This window comes from Henckelia pumila, unplaced genomic scaffold (assembly GCF_033568475.1).
Source record: "Henckelia pumila isolate YLH828 unplaced genomic scaffold, ASM3356847v2 CTG_461:::fragment_3, whole genome shotgun sequence".
NCBI lineage: Eukaryota > Viridiplantae > Streptophyta > Magnoliopsida > Lamiales > Gesneriaceae > Henckelia > Henckelia pumila.
In genome coordinates, this window is record NW_027331831.1 from 6,582,050 (window position 1) to 6,590,961 (window position 8,912).

At 32.8% G+C, this 8,912-nt stretch overlaps 1 pseudogene; it reads right to left on the reverse strand.

Moving 5' to 3' along the window:
• Positions 1-1,027: 1,027 nt before the first annotated feature.
• Positions 1,028-3,618, reverse strand: LOC140871943 (uncharacterized; annotated as a pseudogene).
• Between the last annotated feature and the right edge of the window lie 5,294 nt (positions 3,619-8,912).

Here is an 8,912-nt window from a genome sequence, read left to right on the forward strand (position 1 = left end):
TTCAAGCAAATAAAAGTCTTCTCTTCCTATATTTAATATTTTTCCTCTTCTATATGTCTATGACAATTTTGTAACATCACTATGTAAAACTTTTGGTTTAGCCACTATATATAATAGCAAATATTTGCATGTATTCTCTACACAAAATAAATTCTTTTATGAAATATATCGTGATTTAAGTAATTTTTTAAGTTTTATTTATTGCTTTTATGATGTTATATTAATGAAATAATAAAATTGTGTAAAGGGTATCTTGCAATTAGAACTGTCAAACGGGCCAACCCATGGCGGGGCGGGTCGGCCCACCAAAAATCCACATTTTGGTGGGTCGATGGCGGGCCGACCCACCATCCTGGCGGGCTCAAAATCCTCAACCCAACCCAACCCAAGGTGGGTTGCGGGTTAGGCGGGCCGGCCCGCGGGTTGAATCACAACAAATAAAAATAAATAAAAAATATTATAATTAATTATAAAAATCATTTCATAAATAAATATTAATATAAACATATTAATAAAAATTTTAATTATTAATTTCAGGTGTGTAAATTTTATATAAAGTAATTAATACAAAAAAAATTCACAACTTTTATTAAAAAATACATATATAACAATAAAAATAAACTAAAATTATTAATTCTCTAGGCCAGCGAGCCAACCCGCGCGGGTCGCGGGCCTAGGCGGGTTGGCCCATCTAGGCCCACCTTTTGTTGGGTTGAAAAAATTTCAACCCAACCCACTTAAATTATGTGGCGGGCCGGGCCAACCCGACGGACCTAACCCAAATTGACGGCTCTACTTGCAATTAAAAGTCTTTCCGACAATTGAGTTCTTGTCAAGGGTAAGGACAAAAATCTTTAAAAGGAAATGATTCTATAAATGGGTAAGCGAATAAAATCAAGAAAGTATTCTTAAAAAAATTCACTTTCACTAGTAGACATTGGTTTCAGCATCTTACAAACACTCAAAACATCAAATGATAATATTCAACAGAAATTGCACATTAGCTATCAATATCATATATAGCGTCTCAAGAACTAAAATACATAATACTGAGTGTCGTAGAAGGAACTGCATATTGGCCATCGGGAAACCAATTCTTGACAAGTCCTTGAAACGAGTTTTTTGGGTTTGATTCGGGCCATCTATCCACCAATCTGAAACCATATTCTGATGCAGCGGAATTTAATGACAGCTCGTCAACTCTGCGCAGAACGTGGCATAGAATCAAAACTGGTTTTTTCTCATGTTCATAATTTTGCTGGATGACATCAATGCTCGAGCAGTAGCAAACAGGGGATTAATCGCCTGATGAATGTATGTTACATCCGTGCCAATAATAACATCAAAACCTTTCCTGTTTAGTTTCTGGATAGCTTCTATTTCGGTTTCATAACCCCATTATAGTTTTCTCATCCGTAGCGTATCGAGAAATGGTGATTTGAGGTTTGAGGATACATTTTCAGTCAATAATTCGAGTGCTTTTGTGTCACCATCAGTGGCAACGACGAGTTCAACAAATGTAGCAGCAATCATTGAATATATTCCGCTGCAGCCACATCCAAGTTCTAAAACCTTTTTACCAGAGACAATTTCTTGATTTGTGGCAAGTATATAAGCCATTAACCTAGCTGATTCCCATAGCATTGAGCCAGTTGATGTGCAGGTATGTTGGTACTCTTTTGAAAGTAGTCTTGTCTTGAAATAATAATTCTTTATTAAAACATCAACCTGAAAACGATAGAGAGCTATTCAGGCAAAGGCTTGTAATATCAAAGAACAAATCCAATATAAAGAATCATGGTTTGGGTACATCAGGTGTCGGCGAGCATTTAAGAAACAAAGTTAAGAGAAGCAAAGGGTGAGGTGATCACCTCTTCACTGGAAGGTGGTACACCAAACATTTCAACGCCATGCCCTCAGATATATCAATTTCAAACTCATTTTCAACATCTTTCGGTTTTATCATTATCCCCTTTTAGATGACTCATTGCACTTCCAGTTATACATTGAGCTGCCTGAAATACAGCTTGAACCCAACGCCTGCATGGAAGAATACAATCTTTATTATAAAAATGAATACATACATTCATACACAGTCGAGATGAAATTAGCTTAGAATTGAAAGAATCCTTATGTGACATCTGATGTGCGAGTGAAAGTAATTGTGTTATTGGTGGTGGCATTCGGAAGAAGCAAAAGGATATAAAGAGAGCAAATAATCTGTTAGATGTACTTGTTCTCTTCTTTTCTCATGTTTGCTAGGAAAATTTTCCATATATACTAACTTTTACAATAGCTGAATTTAGAATGGTACATTTATGAATTAATATGTAAAGCTGCACAATTTCCAATATCATCAAGCTAAGCAGCACAATCTCCTATTCTAGGGCAGGCATTTCCTGGACAATGATAATATCATCAGATATGCAGAGGAAAATAATACATGGGGTTTGTGATATTTCAACAAATGATAATAAATCCCAGCGTCATCAACGGGTATGTTTGCTCCATTGGAAAAATGTAAGAAATGCTCTATTTTAAGTGACAATTGAATTCAGCAAAAATCATCATTACAATATGATATCGCCTAGTAGGAGTATTTATCAAAATAATATAAATTAATTTACCTATTCATTTCAAACTCTCTCGATCTATTTTCCACTTGCTTGCAGCACAAAACATGTTCTTTCATGTTGAATCCACTTCATATGAAAAGATTTTCCAAGAACTCAACTTAGAAGTAAAAAGCTCGCTGGAAAAAGGAAGTATTCATACGAAACTAGATATATTCATAGCAATTCAAGAAGCTTGAATCTGAACGAAGATAGCTTACAGTTCCATTACCTCTCACATAGAAGTTTTCACTAATCTTTTGTTCCTTGCTAATGAACATTTCATGTTCACACTATACATTAAATAAAAAAAATGGGACTTGCTACATAAGAGACCATTACAAGTTGAATAGATGCATAAAAGAAAGAAATGTTAATGCTAACAAAATTAAATCCATTTACATCATGTTGTGCGTATTTAAAAGCAATAAGCATAAATCAAATTGAAATGGGTACCAGAAACATGCAATTCATAACACAACAATCACAAAGATTAATGTTAAACTTGTCAGAATCTCACCTCAGCTAGATCACCAGTAGCATAATCATGAAACAATACATGACCATTTGGATGTGTATGCAATAATGCAATCATATTAGAAAAGTAATGAGCATATTAACACAACAATATGATGTCAGTGTGGCTCAAGCAATCACCTTGAGAACTTTTTTAATATTCTGTACCACTAGAGGCATTTTCTCTGGGACACTGCAGATAGAACAAATATCTATTTAAAAAGTCAGACAGTGGGTTAAAAGCAACATTCTTTGTAATCAAAAGAGGTACAATAAATAGACGTGATTAGAATAATCTATTGAGCTAGTGTATAAAGTTAACCATTATAGGAAAAAAAAATTGAAGTATTAGCAAATTCTTACGTACCATTGTCACAATGTCAAGAGATGAAGGAGATATATGCTGGCATAAATTATCAATGGTTAGATCACAAACAAATGCATTGACCCTTGCCTCTGTGAAGTTCCTGTGCCTCTGGATAGCATACATGACAAAACTACATGTTATCTGGGTATGTTGCAAGCAAAGTAAATACAATATTTCCAGCTCCACAGCCAACCTAGTAAAAATCAATTGTGGTGAGGATCATATTTTACACAAAGTCCACGTAAAAGACAGTTAAATATCTCAATTATTTAACATCGGTTAACTACAAATTGTAACGAGGGGAGATGGAAATAGTGGGAATAAAAAAATTTTTGCACGTTCATGCTCATCCCCAATGGTGATACAAACAATCCATGGGGCATGAGATGAGTTGGGTGTTGACAGCTGAAATAAAATTAAGTTAACGGTTAACCAACCGATGCTTGGCGTAATGAATACCTCCAAAATAACATGTCCTCCTTCTTCCTACAAAGATAGCAATTCGATTATAATCTGGTTTAGTTAAAAATTACTAATGTCGTGATTGTATTACTTACAGAGAAGTGGTGTCCCTATTCTTTGTCAAGGTAATGCCGATCTTTAAAGAACTGAGGAATATGAAAACACAAAAAAATAACATCATTTCTCCCGACTAAGTGGATTGGTCACACTCAAGTAAACCCTAGAAACATGCCACAATTGATATGAATTTTCAGAGTCAATGTCCATTTTTTTACATCCAAAACAAGATATACATTAGCAAAACCCCAAACTAAAAGTGTTTGTCCAACCCTAGCATCATGAGTTATTGTATCCACAAGATCCTCTTGTTGATCTAATAGATAGTAAAAACTCATATATCCCCTGAACACAAGTTTGACAATCATATTTGTCCTGCTAAGTGGATAAGTTGGAATGAATGAACAAACCCAGTCTTGATGACGTTTATAAAATATATCTCAATTCTTCTTTGCATCTCTTTCATAATTTTCTGGTAAAATAAATACCAATTTAGCGAATAAAGTTAATTTATAATAAGCAAGAAACTTCTTTGAAATTAAAGTGGAAAGTGATGACAGAACCTCTCCAGAAGCCAGAAGCCGTGAGGGTTTATCGTTTGTCGAGGCAGCAAAATACTTGAGGGTATGATTGAAAATTCATAAAATTGATGTACTACACAAGTCAAAACACACTTTGAAGTCATGCTAGATTTACAAAATAAAAAACGATGCAACAATATCAATATAATGTGTTTCAAATATAAAATATAATGTAAATCGTGCAAAAAAAATCAAATTAAATAAGACAATGATAAATATTCAAAATAAAATTAATAATTAGACAAATCAAGAAAGAAAAAATGAAATTTAAATTAAAGTAGGTCTCTTTTGAGATGACATCACATAGCTTTTATCTTTGATAATAAAAATTGATAGGTGTCGTCTTTATGTGTTATTTTGTGATTTTTTTAGTTTATTTTACTTGATTTTTACGTTGTTAGTGTCACTCACATTTAGGGATGGCAATGGGGCGGGACGGGAACGGGTTTGCCGTCCCCATCCTTGGTTGTACGTAATCGGGGAATCCCCGTACCCGAACCCATAGGGATTCCCCATCCCCGTACCAATCCCCACTCTATAGTGGGGATGAGGTTGGGTATGATGATGGATTCCCGAACCTGTGGGGATAAAATCCCCAAACCCGTCCCAAAACATTAATATTACATTAAAATTTAAAACCCACCGCATGTAACGAAAGTACCAGTTTTTTTGAGATCAAAATGATCGAAAACATGACGAATCGATGATGAGAAACTCAAAAGTAGAGATCAATGAAATAAGAAGATAAGGTTGATAGAACATCGAACCGTCAACTTTGAAAAACTTCACACGGAACGAAGAGCGCGAGCCCATGGTCGGAAATTAAGCCCCGGATTCGAGAAAATCGCAGACAACAGGGCTGGAAATTAGCTTCAAATTCGCTACTTAGCTGGGAGGGGCACTGTAGTAGTGGGTCGGAGGAAAGAAGAGGGCGAGCCCCTGGTTGGAAATTAGATTCAACTTCGCTACTTGGCTGGCGGCCTTGAAAATGGGCTAGATGGAAATCAGCTTTAGCTAACATCGTTGGTTTTCTGAGCAAGCATAGGAGCGTCGTTTTGGGTTGGAGATTGGGAGTGGAAGTATGCAGCATGCAAATCAAAATTTTAAATAATATTAAAATTATTATTATTATTAATTAATTGTTATAAATAATATCGGGTCTATCGAAACGGGTTTAAGGATGGGGATAACATCCCCATACCCACCCAATCTGCTACGGGGATTTTAAAAAATCCTCGAACCCGAACCCATAGCTGAAAACTTCTCTCCAAACTCGCCCCGTTTCGGATTTTTCCCGTGGATATCCGAATCCGCGGGGAAAATTGACATCTCTACTCATGTTTGATTATTTTTTCATTCATGCATTTGGGCTACTCACTATTTTTGGGTCAATTATAGGTGCTAAAAAGAAATTTCCGAGCAGGTAACAGAAAAGAGCGTTCTCCAGCCTACAATTCTGTACGCCCAGGTGGAAGATCTTGAACGAAACAGAGTATCACACACTCCAGCGCGAGAAATGACGCGCTAAAAGATTTTTAAATCCGCAAAAACAGAAAAGTTTGTGCTCTAGCCTCAACTTTTTGCGCTCTAGCGCGTCTGTGATAAGAATAGTTATATTTTCCGTATATTTTGAAAGAACAGACAGCAGGAAAGGATTGTAGATAAAATAAATAAATAAATATTACGCATGGATTGGCGGACTAAAACTTTTTTGCTTGACGGCTAGGACAAGGAGGCGAGAACACAACACTTTTGAAGAACGTTGATATTTTTTTCATCTCTCGTTCTTTAATTTACTTTGAAATTTGAATGTTATAAACAATTGATATAGTTGTGTTTATGTTTATTGAGTATTCTTTCTTTGACCAAGGCCACGAGATTGCCGAGACTAATTTGTGTTTGACACGTGGTTTCTTGTTTAAGATATTTTGATTATTTTCAATCATTGATTATTGAACTTCATATTGTTCTTGTTAATGATTTGATCAATTACCTACATGATTTGTTGATTTATTTTAAGTCGAAAACTTAGGAATTGATTTTAGCCTCACTTCAATAATTAACACAAGGTTAAATCAACTAAAAATAGTATTCGATTTTATTGTACGGTTGACAAATTGAATTTTCATAGATATTTAATTCATTTAAGTTTGATTAGAATTGATTATAAATAATTAATTCGTCCATTTTGAATAGGTTTAATGAGTCTAGAAATATATTGTTGAATAAAGTAGAAAGATTCACCGTGATAGGAATAAACACATCTCTTATTTTGTACCACGTGTATGCATGAATTTACCGGCACCTTCGTGTGTCTTGGTCATTTCGTTTGAATTGAAATCCTCATTGAGCCCTAGTTGCATCATGCATGATATTTTCTCAGTTTTTTATTTATTTAAACTATATTTTTATGCATTAATTGAATTTCTATTAAATTCATCACACCATCTTTTATTACATTGTCTATATTAAGTATAATAATTGAATCTTGATAATCAACTATTGGTCTCTGTGGGACGATCCAGACTCAAACTCGATTTATTATAATTTGAGTTAGTGTTCTTGCTAGTCCCAACTGATTTTGTTGGTCAATAATTCTACCATATTTATAATAAAATATAATATTTTTAGCATAAAAACAATATTTTTTTATGAGTGACTCAAATAGGAGACTTGTCACACAAAATTTATTCGTGAGACCGTCTCATAAGAGTTTTTTTTATTTTATTTAATGATATTTGAAATTATATATACTCAATTGTAATTAAATTTTTATATTTTAACGATATGGGTGACTCAAATAAAAAAATATGTCCCCAAAAAAAAAATTGTCTCACGAAATTGATATATGAGACTGCCTCATGAAGCTTTTGTGTTTTCTTAAATGATATTTTAAAATTATACTGAATTGTAATTAAAGTTTTAGATTTCAACAATATGGTGTAATAATTGAATCTTGATAATCAACTATTGGTCTCTCTGGGACGATCCGGACTCAAACTCGATTTATTATAATTTGAGTTAGTGCACTTGCTGGTCCCAACTGATTTCGTCGGTCAATAATTCTATCATATTTATAATATAATATAATATTTTTAGCCGTCACAAAATATTTTTTTTATGAGTGACTCAAATAGGAGACTTGTCTCACGAAATTTATTTGGAGACCGTCTCATAAGAGTTTTTTTGTTTTATTTAATGATATTTGAAATTATATATACTCAATTGTAATTAAATTTTTATATTTTAAAGATATGGGTGACTCAAATTAAAAAATATGTCCCAAAAAAAAATTGCCTCACAAAATTAATATGTGAGACTGCCTCATGAAGCTTTTGTGTTTTCTTAAATGATATTTGAAATTTTATACTCAATTGTAATTAAAAGTTTTTGATTTAAAAAATATGGTGTAATAATTGAATCTTGATAATCAATTATTGGTCTCTCTGGGACGATCCGAACTCAAACTCGATTTATTATAATTTGAGTTAGTGCACTTGCTACCCCAACTGATTTAGTCAGTCAATAATTCTACCATATTTAGCATAAAAATAATATTTTTAGCATAAAAATAATATTTTTTATGAGTGACTCAAATAAAAGACCCGTCACACGAAATTTATCTGTGAGCCCGTCTCATAAGAGTTTTTTTGTTTTATTTAATGATATTTGAAATTATATATACTCAATTGGCGGACCCAAAAAACTTTTTCGGTGGGGGCATAATTAAGAGCGGAGCCACGTGTTGCTCCGTCGGGTGGTAGCTTAAGTGACCACTTTGTTTTCTCTATTTTTTATACATTAATTTTAGTTCATTTTGTCAATATATGTATTAACAATTTTTAGAATAAAAAGATACAAACTAAACACATTAAAAAAATTTAGATATCAAAAAAATATAATTCAGGCAAAAATAAAAATCCAAGTATGTTCAACGATGCAATTCATAAAAAAAATCACCAATACATAATTTATATCATTAAATGACAAGTAGAAAATTAAAAATAGTGTCATCAATACGTAATAATTTATTATATTATTTGATAAGTCCCTAAATAATGTTATTTTTCAATATATAACACAAATATGAATTAAAATTGATATGTATTATAATTATATTTTATTAAATAAATAATACAAAAAATATATATATATAATAAAAAAATTTATGAAAAATTGAGGGGGGTGCAATTGTAATTAAAGTTTTATATTTTAACAATATGAGTGACTCAAATAAAAAATATGTCCAAAAAAATGTCTCACGAAATTGACATGTAAGACTGCCTCACGAAGCTTTTGTGTTTTCTTACATGACAT